Genomic DNA, 23,933 nt, shown 5'->3' on the forward strand with positions numbered 1-23,933 from the left:
ACTGCACTCCAAAACAAAACAAACAAACAAACAAAAAAACAAAAAGAAGGGTGGAAAAATGTTTAAACTATTAGCAATCCAGATATGTTATAGAGGTTTGTTGGTTTGTTTGTTTTTTATTAGTTGGAGGAGACTGGTGTTTTCATGCATTCTTGAAAGCAATTCACCTTGAGAAAATCTTTTTAAAACACAAGCTGTAGACTACCAGGCTGCATTCCTCAAGCCAGGGAGATATGCTTAGTCCCTAAATGCAGATTCTGGTGCAGTTGGACTGGAAGGGGACCTGAGATTCCGCTTATCTAACAACCTAATAGGGGATGCCAATCTTGCTGAACCCTTGGCCAGTATTTGAGCAGCAATGTTCTAGACACTACTTTTGGTGCAAGGACTTCTTTACCTGGCTTAGTTACCTGAGGACTGAATGATAAATAACAAAGGTGAGGAGGACTGGTTAGCACCCAAAAGGGAAGGATCAGACATATATATCTCTTCATAACTGGCTAGAGAAAAAAGGAGAGCCACAGTCATTTACATGGTCTGAAAATACTTTTATAGGTGAGGAAGAAGCCAGATTTTGAAAAGCAAGCCACAGAATCACCCTTGGAAGAGGGGTAGGTGAGGCGTGCTCTGGGATAGGAAAGGGAGTCCTGCTTATGAATTTAATGAAGTCAAAAATTCAAATAACTTTTTTTTTAAATCCTAAAAGTCAGAGATCTGGAGTAAATTGGACTTTGTTTTACAGATTAAGTTGTTGTGGAATATATCAATATAAGCTATAATCAGTTTAGGTTAGGGGTGGAGAGCTAAATGTTTCCAAATAAGAAGTAAAAGAGAATTAGGAGTTGAAAATTTTTAGACAGTACGGAGAAAATGTTGTAAAGGAAGAAAGAACCAAAAGGTGTTGACAGAAGAATGTGAAACTGGAGAGAGAAGAGACAGGAAACATTTCCATTCATCAATTTCCTGTTTCTAGCAAGATGCTGAAGTGGTACTCCTGCTGGCTCCCCAGAGAGCTGCCCCAGGGAGAAGCCCTAGGAGGTAATTAGCCAAAAAAAAAAAAAAAAAAGAAAAGAAAAAAGAAAAAAAAAGTGTGAAAACTCCTTGTGATAATTGGAGGAGCAGATGCTTTTGAACCTGTAAGAGTTGGGGTGAGGGGAATTAGGGTTTGGTCTGGGGCAGGAAGCCACCAGACTTGTGGACAAAAAATGTGATGGCATGTATGGGGAGGCAGTGCTGTAGGAATACTATTCTTGATTCTTCTTTGCTCTTACCTGTGGCTTCTCCACATTTTTGGAAATTCAGAGCTTGAGTTTTCGGATTAAAAAAAGTTATTAGCAGAAACTTTGAATTTTTAACTTCATCAAATTCATAGATACACAAAACTGGTAATTAATTAAAGCAGCAAAAACAAATTTTATTCAATAACTAATGTAGTAGGGGAGAGTTGAGCTCAATTCCAATATGTTCAGAGGTGATTTGGGCATTTTCGAGGAGGAATGAGGAAGCGGGAAGCCAGTGGTAGGTAGAGCAGAGTCAGAGAAGTGAAAAATTACAAAAAGTGGCTAAGATGGTGGGTCAATGAAAATGGATTAGGTTGCCAGTGCCTGCTAACTGGCATTTATCGAAGTTAGGCTTCCTAAAGACAGTGAGAGACTGGGACCCTATCCTTTCTAAAAATTACATGATTACATTGTAAAAGTCTCAGGTCTTTGAGAAAGACACTGCAAGGATTGTGGGAAATACATATGCATCTCAAAGGGACAAAGGAAATATTTAGATTTGTAAGCTTTTTTTTCCTTAACAAATACTCTAAGAAACAGAGGTCAAGGACCTATCTCAGGTGTTTGTTGTAACATCAGTAAATTCTTTTGGCATTCTTAAGCTTTTCCAGATGGGAACTCAGGTGGGACTTTGGTCTTCCCAGGAATATGGCCTTAGGCAGCTAGAAGTCATTGATCAAGTCTTTTAGTGCAGGGATTTGGATGGAGTCGTTCCCGGTGACAGTTTTTGCAGTTCTCACTATCCACGGGAGTAAAATCAGCGTCTCTCAGAAGCCCTGTGCTGTTGGAGCAATGAGAAAATCATTAAGCTTCTGGTATTCACTTTTCCATACCCCTTCTTCAAACACCCAAGCTTGAACTTTACAATCTACAGAGTGTCTCCTCCTACCGCTACCTCTCCCTGAGTGGGTGGAGGGGATGCAAACTGAAGCCAAGACCTCAGGGAACAAGGAGTGACTGGCCTTGGCTGCAGTTTGGAGATGCCCGCTGCCATTTGCCTTAGGGTTTAACCATTCCTCACCACTAAACTCCATGGGGCTAAATAAATTGGGTGATGGCCCTCTCCTAATGCATTGCCTAACGGGGTAGTTGGTACCCTGGAGAGGAGAGGGGGCTAGGGTAGATTCCCAAACCAAAATAACAAGACATTCTGAGAAGCACAGCTATTTCTAAAGGAAAACATATCCTGGATTACAGCTTCCACTAGAAGCAAAAAGCATTAGAGAATAAATACAGCAGGACTTTTAAATTATTCTAAAAATATTGTGTATAAAAAAAAGATGTTTGAAACAGAGGAGATGAGATGAAGAGCTGAATATCAAACAGAAATAAATTGATGAATTTGAAGACTTTAGATTGAAAGGGCCCAGAAAGTGCCAAAGAGGAGAATCTTAAAAAAAAAAAAAAAAAAAAAGACACCTGAATATATTACAGTGAAATTTAAGAATACAAAGACATAGACAAAATTCAAAACCAGAAAACAAAACAGCAGATTATATACAGAGGAAGAAGACTCAGATTGACGTCACATATTTCAATAACAGTGGTTACAGATGAACATTTTCTTTTTTTTTTCTTTTTTTTTTTTTTTTTGAGACGGAGTCTTGCTCTGTCACCCAGGTTGGAGTGCACTGGCACAATCTCGGCTCACTGCAAGCTCCGCCTCCCGGGTTCATGCCATTCTCCTGCCTCAGCCTCCCCAGTAGCTGGGACTACAGGCGCATGCCCCCACGCCCGGCTAATTTTTTGCGTTTTTTAGTAGAGACTGGGTTTCACCATGTTAGCCAGGATGGTCTCGATCTCCTGACCTCATGATCCACCTGCCTCGGCCTCCGAAAGTGCTGGGATTACAGGCGTGAGCCACTGCGCCTGGCCCAGATGGACATTTTCAAAGGACTGAAGGAAAATTACCTTTGAATATAGTATTTTACATCCAGCAAAATGTCATTCAAATGTGAGGCCATGATAAAAATATTCTGAGGCATAAAATATTTTAAAAGTTTGCTCCACAAAGACACATTTAAAAACGCTTTTGGATAAGTATTTAAAAGAAAAAGAAAGACAAATCTGGAGATGTTCCAATTGATGAATGAAGTAAAGGTGATCAGATAAATACCTTACCATTGGTCACTGTGGTTTTAAAACTAATAAAGACAAGAAAAGAGAAGAGAAAATACGTCAATAACAACCAAGAGTTTAAAGTCTACTTTAGTGATTCTCAAACTTTTTTGTTTGTTTGTTTGTTTGTTTGTTTTGAGACGGAGTCTCGCTCTGTCACCCAGGCTGGAGTGCAGTGGCCGGATCTCTGCTCACTGCAAGCTCCGTCTCCCGGGTTTGCGCCATTCTCCTGGCTCAGCCTCCCGAGTAGCTGGGACTACAGGCGCTCGCCACCTCGCCGGGCTAGTTTTTTGTACTTTTTTTTAGTAGAGACGGGGTTTCACCGTGTTAGCCAGGATGGTCCCGATCTCCTGACCTCGTGATCCGCCCGTCTCGGCCTCCCAAAGTGCTGGGATTACAGGCTTGAGCCACCGCGCCCAGCCCTCAAACTTTTCTGTACATATGAACACCTGGCGTGCTTGTTTACATGAGAATTCTGATTCAGTAGGTCTGAAATGGGGCCCAACGTTCTGCAATTCTAATCAATAAGTTCTCAGTTGTTGTTGATGTTGCTAGTCCTTGGACCACATTTTAAGAAAAAACCAAAGTATTGTTTTGATCAACATGATAGGGGCTGGAAGGAAGAGGAGACAAGGGATGAGAGAGTCCTTGCTTTATTCAGGGTAAGACATAGCTTCAATTAAAAGATAAGTAAGACAGGAATAAAAATAAATGTAGAAAAAGAGGGACATATTGAAATAAGAAATTAAGATGGCAGTAACAATAACAAAGATATCAATAATTACAATAAATATGAATAAAGGAAATCTACTGGTTTAAAGACACAAATGTATAAATTAGAGTAAAAGCCCAAATCCAGATGTAAATGGCTTCTGTGAGAAACACTTTAAGAATTTGGTTATGCAAAAGTTTGAAGTAAGGCTGGGCGTGGTGGTTCACGCCTGTAATGCCAGCACTTTGGGAGGCCAAGGTGGGTGGATCACATGAGATCAGGAGTTCGAGACCAGCCTGGCCAACATGGCAGAACCCTGTCTCTACTAAAAATACAAAATTAACCCAGTGCAGTGGCACGCACCTGTAATCCCAGCTACTTGGAAGGCTGAGGCAGGAGAATCCCTTGAACCCGGGAGGCAGAGGTTGCGCTGAGCTGAGATCATGCCACTCAGATGTTGCTCCAGCCTGGGCAACAGATCAAGACTCCATCTTAAAAAAAAAGAAGTTTGAAGTGAAAGTATAGTAAAAACAAGACCTATCAGGAGTACAACAATCAAAATAATGTTGATAACTATGTCATATTAAATTAAATACACTTGAAGACAAAAAATATTTGGGATGGAGAGAGTCATGACATAACAAAAAGATTGAATTTATCAAGGAAGTATAGCAATTTTAAACAAGTAGACACCAATAAAATAGCCTCAAAATATATGCAGCAAAAAATTGTTATTACTATAATGATAAATCTGCTATCATAGTGGGAAATTTCAACACATCTCTGTTGATTATTTACAGGTTACACAATGAACAAATCAGCAAAGATACAGAAGAAAAATAAGTAAAACAGGCCAGGCGCAGTGGCTCACTCCTGTAATCCCAGCACTTTGGGTGGCCAAGGGGGGCGGATCACAAGGTCCGGAGTTTGAAATCAGCCTGGCCAATATGGTGAAACCCTGTCTATACTAAAAATACAAAAATTAGTCGGGTGTGGTGGCGTGCACCTGTAGTACCACCTACTTGGGAGGCTGAGGCAGAAGAATCGCTTGAACCCAGAAGGCAGAGGTTGCAGTGAGCTGAGATTGCGCCACTGTACTCCAGCCTGGGTGACAGAGTGAGACTCCGTCTCGAAAAAACAACAACAAAAAAAGTAAACACATTTAACAAGCAGCACAATTAACAAGCTTGATTGTTAATTGGGGGAGGGGAATATGATTGTGCATGCATTAGGAAATATACAGTTGTCTCATGCACATGTGAGACATTTTAGAAAAGTTCATCATATATAATCTCTTAAAGAAATCCTCAAAAATTTCAGATCTTACAATATCTAACCATAATACAATTATGGTAGAAGATAATTTTAAGAATAAAAATATCCCTGATCATATGGAAATTTAAAACACACACACATACACGCACATACACAACACTACATAACTCTTAGGTTAAAGAAAAGCATCATAGTGAAATTTAACAATGACAAACACAGAATTATAGAGAAACACTAGATATTAGGAACTATGAGATATGGCAAAAATGCTTTAAGGAAGATTTACAGCCACAAACCTCATATTAAAAAAGAAGAAATTCTTAAAATTAATGATGTAAGTATCCATCTGAAGATGATAGAGTATGATTGACAGAAAAAATCAAAGAAAGTAGAAGTCAACAAATATCAAAAGCATAGCAGAAATAAAAATATGAGACAAAAATATAATTGGAAAGTCAACAAAATGTATGATGATTAGTATGCAGGATATAATTGCAGACAAAGAAAATACTGATATGTGTCACCTGAGGGTGAGCCTTGGAGTTCATAAATTTGTCGGGTCAATTTCCTCAGTTTTTCCTCCCTGAAATCTGGTACGTTTCAATTCTCCGCCTTCACCCTTTTTGGTTCCCTAGTCAGAAACTTGGGGCTCTAATTGCCCCGATACTGGCAGGCTCTGTTGTGGACTGCTGTGATGAGATTCATGTTCTGGCTCAAGTGGAGGAAGACGGGCAATAAAAATAAACAAAACAAAATACAACAGTCAACCAGGAAAAACAAAGAGAGTTTGTCCTACCCTCTTGAAACTGCAAGCTGTATAGATCAGAGAAGACTCTTCCCTCAGAGTTTTCATTCTTACTGGTTCCAGTAACTGCAGCTGCCATCTCCACCACCACCACAAGATTGCCTGGGAACTGAGGCACAAGAGAATGGAGAAATAAAAAGAAAGGTGGGAGAGAGTTCTCCACTGTCTCTGAGCATTAGGAGTTTCTTTTCCCAGTCCTTGAGCCGGGAGAAGATGGTCTCTCCTGGAGCTTTCTGTTTCTGTGCCACAGAGCTCATTTCCAAATTACTGCTTGTTTTGACTTTAGATTGGGAGATATCAAAGGGAAAATAAAAAGGTCAACTCAGTACACATTCACAAAATTCACTTCAAATTCTGGTGTTCGGTCCTGATCTACCTACTACCATTTACTTTTCAGAGTTTTCAGATAGTTGCTCCATACATTCTGTGCAGGTTTTAAAGTCGTGTTCAACAGGAAAAGAAAGAATAAAGTGTACTTACTGCATTTTATCCAGAATTGGAGCCGATACTATTTTATGAAGTTAAAACAATTGAAATGTAAAATATGTATATTCTTTAGGGATATCTATAGATGCAGCAAAGTTATATGAAAAAGAAGTCAAACAAAAAATGCACGTGAAATTCAGGATAATAGTTTCTTTAGATGAAGGGAGGCAGATGTATAGGTTGGCAAGGGTACCATTCCATTTGATTGATATAGATCATTATTAAGATACTTGCTTTTGTTTCGGGTGGTGCTTTCTCAAGCATTCGTAACCTCATGAAAACTAAATAAATAAATACATAAATAAAACTAGGCTGCACATAGACCAATGGAAAAGACTATTAACCAAGAATAGTGATCAGTACAATTTTGTACACCTGAATACAAAATAATAAATCAATAGAGGAAAAAATAAAAGAAGAAAAATGTTTTCTTCTTGCCTTTGAGAGGTTAAAAGCGAGAGGTTATAAATCAGGGTCATCTAAGCTCTGTTGTACCAACAAATGAACCTGAAATCTCTGTGCTTAGTATAATGAATGTTTGTTTCCTAATCACACAAAGCCCAAGTCTGATGCTACTGGCTACATAACTCTCCTTTTAGCAATGACTTAGGAATTAGAGTCCTTCTATCACACGACTCCATCATCTTGAAGCCCTTTCCTTCAAGCCATACATAAGAAGAAAATAAGCATGAGAATAAAGAGAGGGGAGATCTCTCTGGAGATTTTAGGAATCAGGTCCAGAAGACGTGTGTAACTCATCTGTCCACAATCCACTGTGGACCCACCTAGATGTAAAAGGACCAGGCAACATAGTGTTTTGAGTGCTTAAGAAGGAAATTTTTATGCTTGGGCATGGTGGCTCATGCCTGTAATCCCAGCACTTTGGGAGGCCAAGGCAGGCAGATCACGAGGTCAAGAGATCGAGACCATCCTGGCCAACATGGTGAAACCCACTCTTTACTAAAAATACAAAAATTAGCTGGGCGTGGTGGCACGCACCTGTAGTCCCAGCTACTGGAAGGCTGAGGCAGGAGAATCACTTGAACCCGGGAGGCGGAGGTTGCAGTGAGCTGAGATTGCACCACTGCACTCCAGCCTGGCGACAGAGCAAGACTTTGTCTCAAAAAAAAAAAAGGAAATTTTAAAAGTTTGGTGAACACATAGTATTGTCTCTGTCACAAGAGATTTTTACCATAATGATATTCAATAGTCAATGTTTAAGTTACTGCCTCTATTCTGCTATGCTATAATCTCCCTTTTGTACATAGTATCTGCTATACAATAATCACATTCTAGTATAATATTCCTCAAATATTTGATAAACACACACACACAAATTGAATATAGGTATCTAATTATTAAACATCCATGATATCTCGCTGGTCTCCTGTATGATTTACTAAAAGAGTTGTTTTCCTCAATGTAAACATTAGTTCAGAAAGCCATACTGGTATTTACATAACATTAACACATGCCTTCATCATACTATTCTTAGGTGTTTTAAAAGTTGAAATATTAACATTTTTGCCCTGAAAGCCATAATTTCATCACCTTTCTCTCATTCAACAGAAACATAGCAATTCACTTAGATCTCCTATAGGAAAAAGATAAACAGCAAAGAGATACCCCAAATGAAAACTAACAGACTGCTGGAAAAAATAGTGCACTAGAAATTTTGCTGAACTGCTACTGACTCTTTAGTTTACAGCTTGATGTACTAGCAATATCAAGACAAAAAGGCAACATACAAGCCAAAGACAAAATTGATGATTTTTGCTAAATGTAACATAGAGAAAATAATCAAATGTTAAGAGTGGCAGATAAGGGTAGAAATTAAGAGAAGGTACAATTTCCAGGTTTGCCACTGTGAGACATTGAACAAGCCTTGATTTCCTCATCTGTAAATTGGCCATAACAATGGTACTGATTTATTTTGAAGATTAAATTAATTAGCAGGTATAAGATGCCTCCAGTGGTGCCTGACATGTAATAAGTACTGAATAAATGCTAGCTATTATCATTTCACAAAAGAAATTTAACAAAGCTTTGATTGACACTAAAAAGTCAAAGACATGATTATCTTCATTATCCAGTTTCTTTTCTATGTTAAATTATACTAAATTAATTACAATTCCAAAAGAAAACCCCATTTATTTCCTGAAAACATTTTTAAAAATAAACATATCCTGCCTTTTCATATCCATTTCACAGGAAGACCTTTGTATTCAAATACGATACAATATTTAACTTTCACAAACATCTGCCTACACTTCAGTTTTTATTATTTTTAATAACCTATAATTAATGTAGGAGTTAGATGTTTTTCTTCTGATATTAAAACAAACCTCTATTTTTTTTTTTTTTTTAGACAGAAATTGCTCTGTCACCCAGGCTGTAGTGCAATGGCACCGTCTCGGCTCACTGCAACCTCCACCTCCCGGGTTCAAGTGATTCTTGTGCCTCAGCCTTCTGAGTAGCTGGGAATACGGGTGTGTGCCACCACACCTGGATAATTTTTGTATTTTTAGTAGAGACAGGGTTTCACTATGTTGGCTAAGCTAGTCTCGAACTCCTGACCTTGTGATCCACCCACCTTGGCCTCCCAAAGTGCTGGGATTACAGACATGAGCCACCGCACCCAGTCTAAAACAACCTTCTTTTCGGTAAAACTTTGTTATTAAAATATGAAACATATGCACAAGTATACACATTATAAGCATACAGGTCAGTGAATTTTCACAGTATGAATATGCCCAAGTAATGAACACCAGGATCGGAAAAACCCAGAACATTATAGCATCCCTGAAACTCTTTTTATGCTTCCTTCTAGTCATTACTTCCACCAAAGATAACTCCTATCCTTATGTGTTAAAGTGTAGATTTGATTAGTTTTGTCCTTTCCATAAATGCAGTCTTACAGTATGTATTCTTTTGTGTCTGGTTTATTTTGTTCAACATTATGTTTGTGAGATTCAATAATATTGTTGTGGACAACTGTAGATTGTTACTTCTTATTCCTTTATGGTAGCCGACAGTCTAGATATAACACAATTTATTCATCCATTTTACTCCTGATGAGCATTTGGGTAGTTTCCAGTTTGCAAAAAACTTTTTTGGAATAAAACTGCTCTGAACTTTCTAATATGTGTTTTTAGTGAACATATGTCTGAATTTGTGTTGAGTATATACCTAAGAATGGGATTGCTGACATCATAGGTTATGCATATGTTTAGATTTAATAGGCACTGCTGAAAAATCCTCCAAGGTTGTTGAAGCAATTTTATCTTTCACTATGAGTAGACGTGAGTTCCAGTTGCTTCAACTCTTCACCCACATTTTCCATTGCCCATGATTTCATTTTAAACATTTTGGGGAATGTGTCATGATGTTGCACTATGCTTTAAATTTATATCACCCTTATGTCTAATTAAGTCAGTTACCTTTTGATGCATTCATTTGCCATTTGATTATCCTCCTTTGTAATGTGAGTGAAACAGACTTCTTCAATTGGCAAATATATGTTTCAATATTTTGTTCATTATTATTATACCTAGCTGGTTAGACGAAGCAGATTCATGTACTTGGTTTGTACTGAACAAAGTTAGACTGGTCCTCAGATGAACTGTCAGTAATACCCAGGAGTTGTAGTCAGACAAGGTTATTCTAACCCCAAACACTACCAGCTTATTTAAAAAAAAAAAAAGAAGAAAGAAAAAAGGAAAAGCTATCTTGAATGTCTAGTTCCCTTCAACTCTGTAGCCAGTATAACAAAAATAAAAACAAAACACAAAACAAAAATAAAATGTCCATGACTCCTTACACCACTATAATATTCTCTGATCAGAAAAGAAAAGAAACAAAAACAAATTTTAAAAGCTAAAATGAAACGAAGCACTCCTACTCCTCTCTCAAACACATACTACGTCCTAGGTACTCTGCAGAGTATGCATACTACAGCATCCCCAGGAGGAGGTGATCCCATTAACTTCATTTATTTACAGGAGGACATTGAGACTCAGAAAAGGTGAGGAATTTTCTGAAGGCTGTACGGTGATAGGATTCAAACCAGATCATATTATATCAGATATCTCCATTATGTCCTCAACTTATCTTTTCAAATAAAAGGCTGACAGGCGATATGGCTGAGTCATGCCAAAAAAGAACTCCTAAAACTTCCTAGCTATGTAAGCTTGAATAACTATGTCACTTTCCTGGGTGAGACTCAATTTACTCTGTCTAAAATAAAGAGATTATTCAAGGTTGTCTTGAGAGCCCCCTTCAAAAACTGATTCTGTGATTTTAAACACTTTTGAGTTCTACTACCAGAACCAATGTTATTCCCTTCTAGGTACAAGAAAATTGGCCTACTTAGATGTTGCTCTTTATTACTGGTCTTCACTCTTTTGTGATTTTTATCTTGCTTTATCGATAAACCTCAAGGTCACCGAAATAACACCTTCCCTGTTCAGTCTTCCCTGATTCTTTTAGGCTGAATTCAGATCTCTCCTAGAGTACTTACCACAGCATGTCTTACATGTGCCGTTTGTGGGTCACTCTATTGCTAGACATGAGCTCCTTAAAGACAAGGACTGTGCATTACACATCCCTAGAGCCTCAACACCCTGCACTGTCTGTCACATAGTATGTAATTAATAAATGATAGACAAACGAATAGGTGAACAAATATTACTATCTCCATACACATACGTTGAATATTTGAAAGCCAGAGTTGGGACCTCTATGATTATTTCTAGTTACCCTCTATCTTTCATTCCCAGAAACCAAGCAAGGGTGTGACTATAAGCACAGTTCCAGCCTCGGCTCTCCACAGGAGGGAGAGCTTGGGGTATAAATTGCACCACAGAGTTTTTTCAAACTATAGTAAAAAGAGCCAGGGTTTCATACTTCCACATCAGTCAGTTCTTGGGTAAGGTGGAAGAGGGTTTCAAATTCCAGGTACTTCCTGTTCTCATCACAGGCAAGACACACAGTGCTAGTAGCCCAAGGGCAGTTGTTAAAGAGGGTATGGGTGCTGGCCTTTAGAAGCAAAGTACAGAGAAGAGGGTGATGGCTGTGAGTACACAGAGCTAGTCTGGGTTGAACTTTCACAGCCCCTGCCTTACCTTCTTTTCCCATTCTATTTTCCTCTGAAAAATATTATTAATCTAGGTAATTTGAGTGATACTGAAATTTCATTCCATATTTTATACTTGGAAACATTAGCTCACACTGTTCTCTTTCTTCATCAAACCTATTTTATACGCCGTAATTACCATGAAATGCCCTGAATCATTTCAGAGGAAGTGATCTTCCATATATTTACATCAATACCATTTCATTTATTTTCCCAGACCCAGAAGAGTATGAATTCTGCCCTACCACCCCCAAAGCATTCAATGCAGGAAATATTATTATTTTACCTGCTTCAACCACAATATCTGAAGCTATTTTTTTGTGTGTGTGTGCATTCAATTTGAAGTAGAAGATATGCCACAGGTCCTGTGTCCTGGATATCATGAAGTCTGATATAAATACATATAAAAAGTGCAAGTGGTCTATTTCAGCAGAACTCTATGCAGAGATCAGAAATTCACCAGGAAATAGGGCTTTGTAACTCCCAAGTTCTGGTTAGATTTTAATAAAATGTAAGCTTTAGGAGAGCAGGAAACTTAACTAGATATATCCATAATGATACCCTCAGTACTTTGAACCATGCCTGGCACATAGTGGGTTTCCAGGGCACATTTCCTGAATCAATTACAATTTTAATATTTCACCCACCTGAAATATTGTTCTGCGGTTTTATTTAAACTGGCTGTCAGCATGGAATGACTTCTGCATTCTCTCCTGGAAGTGGGTGAATTTCCATGGTGAGCAATTCCTCTATATACAGTTTGCAAATCATTTTGGGAACCTTCCAAATGAAAGGCACTGTATAAATATACCCTCCCACCAGCAGCCAGCCGGCTTTCCACCGGGGATGCATTTGCATCGCTTATGTACATAGTGTTTCATTTGGGGCATTGCTTTTATTTTTATGACCATAAAAGAAATATTCACAGTATGAACAATAATGTAAACTGCATTCAAGAAGATATATATTTGTATATTTTTATGATTCAAAACTTAGAAATCTGAAGGAAAAGCAGGCATGGCATTTTTCTTTCCTGTTGCTGTTTGCTTTTTCATAGCATTCTTTATTATTCCTGAACTTTATGGTGGAATTTTGCTGAAATGCTCAAGTCTTTGTCTGTACCTTGTTTGAGAATATGTGGTGGTGGGTTCAAATGAATATTGCTGGCAAAAGGCCTGAAAATGAAGAGTACTTGATGTTGCATTTATTCAAGGCTATAATAATAGTTTGCTTTAGCGCAGCTTTTTGTGGATGGAGGCTTCTTTAAGGAGAGAAAGAGAAAAGGAAGCAACCTCAGGTATAAAATACCTTCTAAGTAACTTAGCATGATAATGGAAACTTTCACAGATGGAAGAGACTTTGAAGAGATGGTATTTTAGCTTTCATAACAAAAGGGGGGCTGATTTCATAGAGCGTTGTGGAGAGCTAGACTTTGAATTCATATCATATGGGAAATGTTTAGTGAACTTTCAAATACACTGCCAACAGTATTCAATCAAAACCTCTGTAAATTATGTATTTATCTACATAGAATCATCTGCACACAAAAATGAACTGAATTATAACTTCTTAATTTATACATTTCCATAATTAAATTTAAACTGAATAAAATAACCCAATTCAGACATATTTCCTAACCTTAAGGATATTCTAGCCTTAAGGATTTTATTAAAAAGAAAAGCAACTCTGAATATTCAGAGTAATTTTATATAAAAAGTATCTAAAAAGGTAGATTAAATAAAACTCTTGTTCACTTCACTGAGTAGCTGGCAGCTGAGTAGGCTCTCTTTCTCTCCTTAAAGAAGCCTCCATCCACAAACAGCTGTGCTAAAGCAAACTATTATTATAGCCTTCAATGACATGAAATGTGGAGAATTAAATTTCAACTACCAATAGTTAAAGACAATCAGTAAGATCTTGAATTCATTTCAGGTGTTGATCATTCTCTTTCGTAAATACCAAATTTGATATTTTCTCACGTTTTACTACTAAAACAATGAAAGTGATTTTTGAAACCTTAGCTATAGGATAGCAATATTAGGAAATAGCTCACTCAGGTTATTTTGGGGTTTATAAAGTAGGGTTATATTCTTCATCTCCCAAGTCAGAATATTTCTGTAGCTAACCTTTAATTTCATACTCCCATTAATACCAACCTTGTTTCATTAAAATGAATCTGATGTACAATATCTTGACATTCTTCTTTATTAATAGAAAATAAAACAGCAGTTTCTTCAACTGAGAAAAGCTAGAAGAATGGAATTGATCTGCAGCCAGTTTTTACTACAAACCCCATAATGCTTTGCATTATAGCCTACAATCCCCATACTGCAGTGCCAAACCTACAGTTAACCATCATATTACTGGAAAGAAAAATAACAGAATATTTGAGAACTATGTAGCATGCAAGGATTCTATTTGAGTAGTAAATTATCAATTTGTTTCCAGTATTTTGTGATTTGCTTGCCTTTTCCTTTAGTAAAAAAGGCATATTTATGGATATGCACTCTATTTCCTCATCCTCAATATAACGTCGCATATTCTCAAATGATATGTCAAGGTATATACTTTCCATGTCAAAGACTCTTTTAAAAAAATATCCATCATTGAGTTGTGTAGTTTTCCACCCTCCTTTGGAGGGAGGTCAGCTTTATTCCTATTTTAAAATAAAAATCACAATACATTGTTTAATGCTCTAAACATCTGCAAATGAGAATTCAGTGAAGTAATTAAAATTCTTAATTAGATGCACCTTGCAGCTGCCGTTACTCTTAATTGGCAAGAATGCAGCTACATTTTGTTCTGACACATATCTTCAGAAGAGTTAGAGAGAGAACTGAAGGGAGGCAAGAGGAAAATGTTCCCACACAGTTCAAGATAGTTCGCACAAAGAGGATCCCATGGCAACAAACAGCGAGGCCCACAGTTGGCTCTGTAGGATCCAGGAATAGACAATGCTTCACCTCAGATTCAGACAAACACTTCCTTTCCTGGGTCTGATCATTTCATTTCATTTGAAATGAAAGCACTTTAAATCATCTCTTGAAATAAGATTGAAGTGGTCTAATGTTCACCTGTGTCCTCGAGATGCTTTTTCAAAGCTTCTAGATGCTCTCTGCAGCCCATGTCAAGGTAATAATCATAACTCCTTCTCTGTGTAGAATAAGAAACTGACTTGCAGAACATTTCAAAGAGAGGACGTGATTTTTGTACCATATGGAGCTGGACAGCACGTTGGCAACTGGTTAATTTCAACCTGTCATTTTATAGACAAGGAAACTGAGGCCAAGAGAAATTAAAGTTATTCCCTTGGGTAATTATGGCTACTTAGGAGTAGAATTTAGACTCAAATCTAGGATTTGAGGCTACATTCAAGACGTTTATTTTTAAATTTTGCTTGAAGCAATTACACTTACACTTGTAAATTGTGCCCCCCTCCCCGTCTGCTTGAGGTCTAGTTACTCACATTTAAATGGCCAACTGAAGGACTGTGATGGAAGGTATAGAAAATACAGATCACTCACGATGAAAGGAGGGGAATATATTTCCTCTTCACCTCTAATATTCAGTTCAGGCTGAATTATAGCATGTGGGGAAGAAGCAGGGGGAGAAAAACACTGGCACAGAAGATGTGAACATGGGTGAGTTAGCTTCAAAGAAACCTTGTAAGACTTGCCTACCAACTTTAACCACATTTTCCCTCTGCTGAGGTTGGAAATTTCAGTGTACTGCTCCTTCTTTCGAAATACAGATTTATCTCCCTGTCTAGTCTCCCTGCCTGCTGTTATTCTCACCTGCGCGCTTAGTTTAGTTTGTATTCGTTTAGCTCACATTTTACCTAATTTTTAAAGTGTTTTCTTTATCTTGATGTGTGTTTTACTCCCCAAATTAAAGCAGTTCTGAAGGGCCAAGGCTACTTTACCTATTTATTGTTCTATTTTTGGTTTATCCTGTTAAGCCTGCCATTACAAAAGCTTGTGAGATACATTACAAAATGGGTTAAGGTTTTCAAGTACATGGGCTCCAGGTGTTGAATGGGAAAGGTTGCGGGGTGGAGAGAGGGAAAGGAGTAACTAGAAAAGAGGCTCTCTGCCTTTTAATCATCCAGCCTACTCAGCTGCCGGAAACTAACGCTGTTGCTGCAGTGTAAACATTAACATTTTTTCAGGGTCTTGCTACTCCAAGTGTGGTCCACAGCCCAGCAACATTATTATGGGCCACGGGCGAGCTTATTAGAAACGCAGGGTCTCAGGCCTCACTCCAGATGTACCGAATCAGAATCTGCATTTTAACAAGACACCCAGGTGATGGTGTGTACATCAAAGTTTGAGAAGCACGGAATCGCATGTGAGTGTTATACTATCCTAATGTAAATAGTCAAGGACCTTAAATTGAGCAAATAACCTAATGTATTTACCCGTACCTGCTTTGACCCTCTTTCTTCATCACAAATTCAACTCGGAAACCAGCAGCGAACTCTTTTGTAGGGAACTCAATTACGCGGTGGATGGAGGAGGATCCTCTTCAATATCCTCCTCTCCGCTCTTCCTCCCACTCCCCACCCCCCACCCCGCACTCCCGGAGAGCCTTCCACAGGCACCCTTCTCCCTGAGCCCCACTGACTTAGGGAAGATTTTGCTCCTCCTCCAAACTGAAAGCGCGGCTGCGAGGAGGGTTACTGCTTGAAGGACTCGCAGTTTGCATGTCAATACAGACAGAAGCACTTTTGCAAAACTGCCCTTTAGAAACAATTATCATCTTAGCACCTGAGGTTTGTTTGGAGCAGCCCCCGCACCCCTTCCCTCTTGTAATCCATCTTAAAGTGATACGGAGAATGGGGGCGTTGGGGAGACAGTGATGGGGGTGGGAGGGTCGCGTGCAATAATAAATCTGCTTCAAAGAGAAGAGATGAAAAGGAGGTTATCAAGAGCGCGTCGGCTTAGGCATCACTCTCTGTATCTTTCTGCTTCCTAGAGAAATGGAACCATAATTCTAAGGTGGCTAAGGCAAGACTGTATAAGCATCCAAATTTGCCAGTCCACTTTTGCCTGGAAGGACGGACTTCCGTTATTTGAGGCCTCCCCGGGTCCTTTCCAAAAGATTCCCAGGCTACCCTCCTTCCACTTCGGTCTTCTGAGAACTAAAACTCGCAAAGCGGTGGCTGTCTGTGGATTGGCTAGTACTAAAATATCCATTGGGTGGCAGTAATACTATCCTCTTTATGACTTGCAGCAAACCAGAGAATGCATTCAATCAAATGAACCGATCTTGTAGAAACACTGGAATCATTTATGCATTGCAGTTTCTCTTTCTTGTTTTCGCTCCTTCTTCCCTGGGATATTTTGAGTGGATTGTGGCTATTAATCGAGATCCCGTGCTATTCGTGTTTTGCTTGTCGTTTTCGCTCAGGATTAGCATCATTCAAGGCAAACGCAAAGCTGCTTTTCCCACCACCCCCCCACTCTTTTTTGAAAAATCATTTTTGGGGGCTGCTGAAGAGAGCTAGGACCCAGGAGACACCTTCCCAAACAGCAGGGGTTGTGTGCTTTCACATAGCAGTACTGTACAAGGAAAACCCCGTCGGATCTGTTATTGCGGGATACTTGTGAAATATACATAGGATTCTTTCTTATGGCTGCATCCCGGATCTGGAAATTTTACTTGGGGACCAGGAGGATTTGAAAGGCTGCATGTATTCAGAAGATTTGCAAGCAACACTCCAATTCTTGTCATAGAGCTCACAGACTTCTCACTTATCGGCTTTTTTCCTTCCTTATTTTTAAAGAATTATTCTTATTTTCCCCCCTCTTTTTCTGCTCTCTCCTCTCTCAGTCTCTCCTTTTCTATCTGCCTCTTCATTTTTCTCCTAGTCTGTTTTTTTTTCCTGCTCTGCACCTGGATTGTATCTTCAGCAAACAATCGGGCACTTTGAGAACTAACTGGAGACAGTCTTGTAGGGAAGATCTGTATGGAATTATCTGCTTTTATGGTGAACTTGGCATTTGTGAATGGGAATCTTGTTCACAATATTAATTGCTAGCAAAAACAAGAAAAAGAACACAGGAGTAAAACGTGGATTTTTCTGAATACGCATTGTGATGACCAGCAATTACCTTACCGACTAATATCCAGAGGAGAATAATTTGGAAGACTGTTGTGGGTAAGGTCATTTTATATATGTAAACCCGTCAGTGGCATGAGCAAACTTGGGCATTTGTAATGGGAATGGGTGACTTGAATGATTGCTGCATCGCATTGATGGCTGTGATGTGGCCGTTATTGGCACTGAATGGAATAACTGCAGTTGGGTGTGTTGATGTATGTGTGTGTGCGTGCGTGTGTGTGTGTGTATGTATGTGTGCCCATATTCTGAGTGCAATTGAAAATCAAAGTATCACTCTCTCCCCCAATTATTTTGATATGGAAGAGTGTCTTGAATTAATTCTGGGAAGACACTCTTTGTTTGGATGCAATATTTGTAGCCCCTACATTCTGGAAGGGGTAGCGGCACTAAAAGAAACACTTAGTGAAGAACCCCATTTAAAATGAAACGAGCTACTCTCTGTGCATTAAAAGAAATATGTTTTCAACTCAGTGCAGCATTCTGCTGCATTTCACAGCCGCAATGGGACCAGGGACATCCCACTTGTCAAGTTCTTAAACTTTAAGGTGATAATCATCGTTAATTGTTCTCTAGGTTGTGGTTACTGGAGATTATTAAGTGCCGTGGGCTACTTTTTTATCTACTGGATTATCACTCAGCGTGAAAAAAGGAAAAGAAAAAGCTAAAAATGATGGCTAACATAGAGAAGAATAAGGCAACATTATCTTAAATATCACCATAGTGCTTTCTTTCTCAAGTTCAGTTGCCCAATCATATAATTATTTACCCAATACCCTAAATAGGTGAAGCTGAGACCCACGTGCAGGGGAGTCGAAGGTCTGAAAGCGGAGACCATCCTTTTATTGCAATGCAGCCAGCTTGGGAAATGCAGGCAATTAATTCATACTTCCCCTAACCTTAAGCTGAAGATGTGTCCTATCTGCTACATCTATTTTACCCTTTCGGTAAAAAGTTAGAGACTAGAACACTAAGGATGTTTAAGCATATTCTGCCTGGGAAATGGGATAAAGAAATCAATATTGATGACGTGGTTCAGTGCACTGTACTGCAATGCTAAAGTCCCATATTCAGTGCCTGTGATGAGAGAATGGAGCATTTACATGTGTTATAAATCTCACCTGGTAGATTGATCGGAAGGGGAGGGGAGAAGATATGTGGATATGTAGGAAGATGGATGGAAGTCGTGCATAATCGGTGATTATGTAACTTCATTACATCAGCGAGTTCCAGTCAACGATAGTGAGATGAGATGATTGTATAGAGAGAGGCTCCATCACCCTGTTAACTTTTGAAGGCTTGTAACAGCTAACAGAGGAGGAGGGCAGAGAGAGATTAGCTCCAAGGGTCCTGTAAACCTTGATCTCTATGGCAAATTTAGCATGAGTTTTCTCATAGTGAGTTTCAGAGGGACATCAGATCATGTAAGCTTTAGGGCTGGACAGGACCAATTTTAGCCACACCCGTGGAGAGTCAAAATGAGTCCACAATGTTTCAGAAGTGCCCCATTGAGTAATGGGGACTGATGATTCCAGCCAAGGTCATAGTTCTTTACCCTAGGATTGAAATATATGACCCCAACTGAATGGAAAGTTAAATTCATTGAAATGAAGACTGTGAACAGAAGGAATATTTAGGGTCCTTTCTTGCATTTTCCTGGTAGAGCTTGATGCAGATTTCAGCCTGGTGGTTCCCTCATAAAAATGATGATTGCTTCCACAGTGTGTCAGAAATGAGTGTTTTATCCCTTTATCTAAACCATGACAATCTCTTTCTGGGCCATTTTAACCTTCTGGGAAAAGAGAAGTAAAAGCATTCAAAGGTAACAGTACCCTGTTGAATTACAAATTAAATGGCATTGGATTCATTATTAACACAGATCTCAGAAAAAAAGAGCAATCTATGTTCAAGTTTCACTTATTCAATGGTTTAAAAGACAGGTTGCAGCCGCCAAAGACTTTTACCATGAGATGAGATAAATGTACTGTGCTCACTGTGCAGAGGAGGGAATACTGCAGAATAAAATGTCATTTTTCCCTCATGTTTTATCTGGAGTTGTGATTTTTTTTAAAGAAGATACACATCAGGTTCTTTTGGCCTTCTACTGTTTTAGGATCTGTTTTCTCCTCAATAGATCACATATTCACAAAAAATGAAACTTCTGAAATCCTAAGCCTGTTCAATTGAATCATCTTATTATCTAGTTGTGCTATTTCCTATTTCTCTTTACGTTTATTTTACAGAGAAGGCTAAATGACTTTTCTATCAGGGAGATGAGATGATTTTTTTCTGTTTTTCTTTTATTTCTCATATTCCATTTCCTTCCAGTCCTAAGGAGTAAGATGCAGAATCTAGACACCCTCTAAGTAACTTTGAAAAGATTTGCTTACCCTGAGTCAGAACGGTGGGATTGGGGAATGAAATTCTAAGGTCTGATATTTGAGGTGACTTTCATACTTCTGCAGGACGTGCACAAACATTGATGTATTATACCAGTGGATTTGGAGGTTTGGCATTCATATTGTGTAGGAAATTGAATGTGAAGTTAACTCCTGATTCCTTCCTTCAGGGGTCAGGGTAACACAACGGCTGCTTCCAGGCTGTTGGTTTCCAACTATGTGCACAAATATAGTCTGTAATGATTTTTCCTGTACTCCTTCTTTCAATATTTCATAAATGACTTCCTCAGTTGTTTTCTGACGTAAGCCACATATATATAATCAAGCGGGGCATAGGTTTTCTAAGCTCAGTAGGATATGGAAATAATAGAAGGATGGAAAAGGATTCTGTACAAAAAGACACTGGTTGTGAAGCAAATATACATATGTAATTGCTAACTCCTTACTTGAAGACTGCATGTACTTCTATTAGGAAAGATAGTTTCAATCATGTTAATGGCACTTTATAAGCTGTCACTTTCTTTAGGAAGAAGATTATGTAACTAAGGCAGGTTATGGCATTTTTCTTAAGTATCCTACAAATCAATAATAAAAAGCTTTGTCTAATAGGAAAGCATTTAAACATGATGGCAGTGGGTAATTTAAAATATAACATCTATTTTCTATTTTATTTCCATTTCGTCAGCCATAGTCATGTAGTTAGGTTAGAAAATATTTAGGAAAAAAAAATACCATTTATGAATATCAGAGCTATCAGTTTTGTTTCCTGACCAGTTGCTTCAGCAAAGTAAGGAGATTTAGCAGATAAGTAATCACAGTATTCCTAAAACTAGAGAAAATTTTAAATTGAATTTTTGTTATGTTTGCAACACATGTGAACAAATCAGTATTACTTTAAAAATGACTATTAGATAAAACATTTTAAAGAACAGTTGAACTTTGAAGATTTATATTTCAGAATTTGTTATACACTGAAATGTTTGGGATATACTTTGACTTACAACAGATATGATATTTGGTATTTGGCAAATCTTGTGTTTTTATAAAGCAGACTACTCTATAATTTGTAGCAACAAAACAAGTGTTGATTATTGAGATTTAAAAGTAGCAAGTTTTCTGGTGATGCTCAAGTTATAAAGCATAATTATAATTGTACCGGTTGGGCAGCTATAGTTAAGGTCGCATCAGCATTTTTATTATTAAATTCCAACCGTATTTCCATTAGGTGTATCGGGAATCTCAAAGAGGAGAGTCCAGTTCTGTGAGACATCAAGGCATTGTAGAATTCCGGGCTGAGTCAGAGGGCTTGAAACTGTACTTCCGGCTCTGTCAGTTACTAGCCTTGTGACCTCTGACACCACATTTGATTTCTCAGTGTTCCAGAGAATCATTTTTAAAAAAATAAATAGTTGCATATTGCTCTACAGAAAGGAGATAATACGTGTCTAAGTATTTACCGCTATCCTATGCCTTAGAAATATATGGAGTTATTATTATTAAGGATTCCCCTAAGTCTTACGAATTTAGCCGTGCATGTTTTTTACACCCTTATTATAAATCTGAATAGGTGCTTTCTAGTAGCAATTACAGTTAGCTGTACATAATATTGTTCAGTGATTAACCAACAAAGACAAATTAAAAGCTTTGGTGGTTAACTTTCACTTAGTACTCAGTTTTTTCCAGAAGTACTCATATGGGAATATAGTTGTCTTAAGTAATTAAAACAATAGTTGCTTTTGAATAACATTCAAACAGTGGTAACTAAGGGTTTTATGTGTGAAAGTGTTTTATGCAGATTGCTTTTTAAAAAGATGCTTCTGAGTACTCAGGAGTTTCTGTTTCTGCTACCAAGAACACACAAACAAATGTACTCCAACTTGATGCTACCTCTCAAATTGAGTATATTGACCAGAAAGTGACTCTTGTCTCTCAGTATGTTAACAAAAGCATAATGAATTTGAATACCAAGTATAATAGAGAAAAAAAGAATATAAAGATACCCGGTCTGTTTGGAATTTTCTAGTTGTAATAATTACTAACTTTCTTTAGGGGGAGGCAATCCCCCATGTGTCACTACTAAAACTGCATCTCTTTAATGTTCTTGTATCTTAACATAATGACATTTACATATATGCAAAGAGGATAGTTTAGTGTTACGAGCTTCCATGTATGTTTTTCAGTGAGTGAATAATCAGGTTACAGAGTTAGTTTTTATATTTTGGTTAAAGTAGAATTGGAAAGTGCAAAATTAACCCTGTAATAAATTAGTAGTCCTGGGCTTAAAATAAAGAATTTTCATGTTGTAGAGCAACCTCCTCTTTGTAACTTCCCAGTGTCTTGCTTTTCTTTTCAAGGATTCCCAATATATTTTTGTTTCAGATGAATTTCATTATGCATGTTTATCTGACTTCATTGATGCCTATTAATAGCAAGCATTTTCTTGGTTTCCTATATTTAAAAATGCATATTCTTTACGTCTTATGGCAATACTTTAGATTTGCTCTGGCAGATTTATGAAGGAATATTGTATGAATGTGGACAGGCTGTTTATTTGACAAATTCAGCTAATCACCTTACAAATATGCTTTTAATTTTCATCCAGAAAATGCCACCCTGGAGTGTCTTATACTGCATATAACATTCTGTTACAGTCCAACCACATGGCTCAATGGACATACTTATCCATTAAGTATGCTTATCCTGACCATTGGTTTACAAGGAAAGATCCTTAATTGACATGCTTTTTTGGTATCCTTGTGTAGACACAATATTCAGGTGCCCAAACTCTAAAACTCCTGTACAGAGAAGGGATGAGTAGGTGGCTTGATGTTGCTTTCTTATCACACGATCTGAAAATCCCAGGCACTGAACTGTGAATAAAACAAAGGGAGAAAGAAAAGAAAGAGAACTAAAAGAAAATTTTACTTCTGAAAATTTTGGTCTTTCTCATTTCTTTTTTTTTTTTTTTTTTTTTTTTTTTTTTTTTTTGAGACAGAGTCTCACCCTGTCGCCCGGGCTGGAGTGCAGTGGCGCGATCTCGGCTCACTGCAAGCTCCGCCTCCCGGGTTCCCGCCATTCTCCTGCCTCAGCCTCCTGAGTAGCTGGGACTACAGGCGCCCGACACCGCGCCCGGCTAATTTTTTGTATTTTTAGTAGAGACGGGGTTTCACTGTGGTCTCGATCTCCTGACCTTGTGATCCGCCCGCCTCGGCCTCCCAAAGTGCTGGGATTACAGGCTTGAGCCACCGCGCCCGGCCTCTCATTTCTTAAAAGTAATCACAACCTTAAAAGTAATCTTTTTCATCACAAGCTATTCAAATGGTTTGTTATGGTTACTATGTTCATATATATCAAATACAATAAATGGCACTAAATGAGCTACTTTGTTCTTACAGGAGCTACACATCTATGAAGATAAACTGAAGAGTTAAACTAGATTGTACATTGTAACACTACGTCAGGATATTGTGTGTAGAATTTGGACTCACTGAAAAAATGAAACGGATTGTGGATTATAATCATATAATTATAGACTTTTACTCTTTCAATGTTTATTAGGTATCTTATACTTTATTTGAATTATAATTATAATACATCAGCATA

General features: G+C 38.1%; 1 protein-coding gene and 1 long non-coding RNA gene across 3 annotated transcripts in view; one reads left to right on the plus strand and one right to left on the minus strand.

The window, feature by feature from the left end:
- Window positions 1-527: 527 nt before the first annotated feature.
- On the minus strand, window positions 528-16,435 carry LOC107128443 (uncharacterized). Of its 2 annotated transcripts, XR_010584163.2 has the most exons (4): window positions 16,234-16,435; window positions 6,182-6,299; window positions 4,474-4,601; window positions 528-2,061 (listed from the first exon to the last, which is right to left on the minus strand). It is a non-coding gene; the product is annotated as an uncharacterized lncRNA (long non-coding RNA). The 2 variants fall into 2 exon arrangements; XR_001487631.4 differs by lacking the exon at window positions 4,474-4,601.
- A 622-nt stretch (window positions 16,436-17,057) lies between these two features.
- Window positions 17,058-23,933, plus strand: part of IL1RAPL1 (interleukin 1 receptor accessory protein like 1) — a 1,418,294-nt gene continuing 1,411,418 nt past the window's right edge. Inside the window, exon 1 of the mRNA XM_005593223.5 lies at window positions 17,058-17,970. The gene's annotated coding sequence lies outside the window, so the exon portion shown is untranslated. The remainder of the gene's footprint in view (window positions 17,971-23,933) is intronic.

The sequence above is a fragment of the Macaca fascicularis genome, chromosome X (genome assembly GCF_037993035.2).
Source record: "Macaca fascicularis isolate 582-1 chromosome X, T2T-MFA8v1.1".
Taxonomy (NCBI): Eukaryota; Metazoa; Chordata; class Mammalia; order Primates; family Cercopithecidae; genus Macaca; species Macaca fascicularis.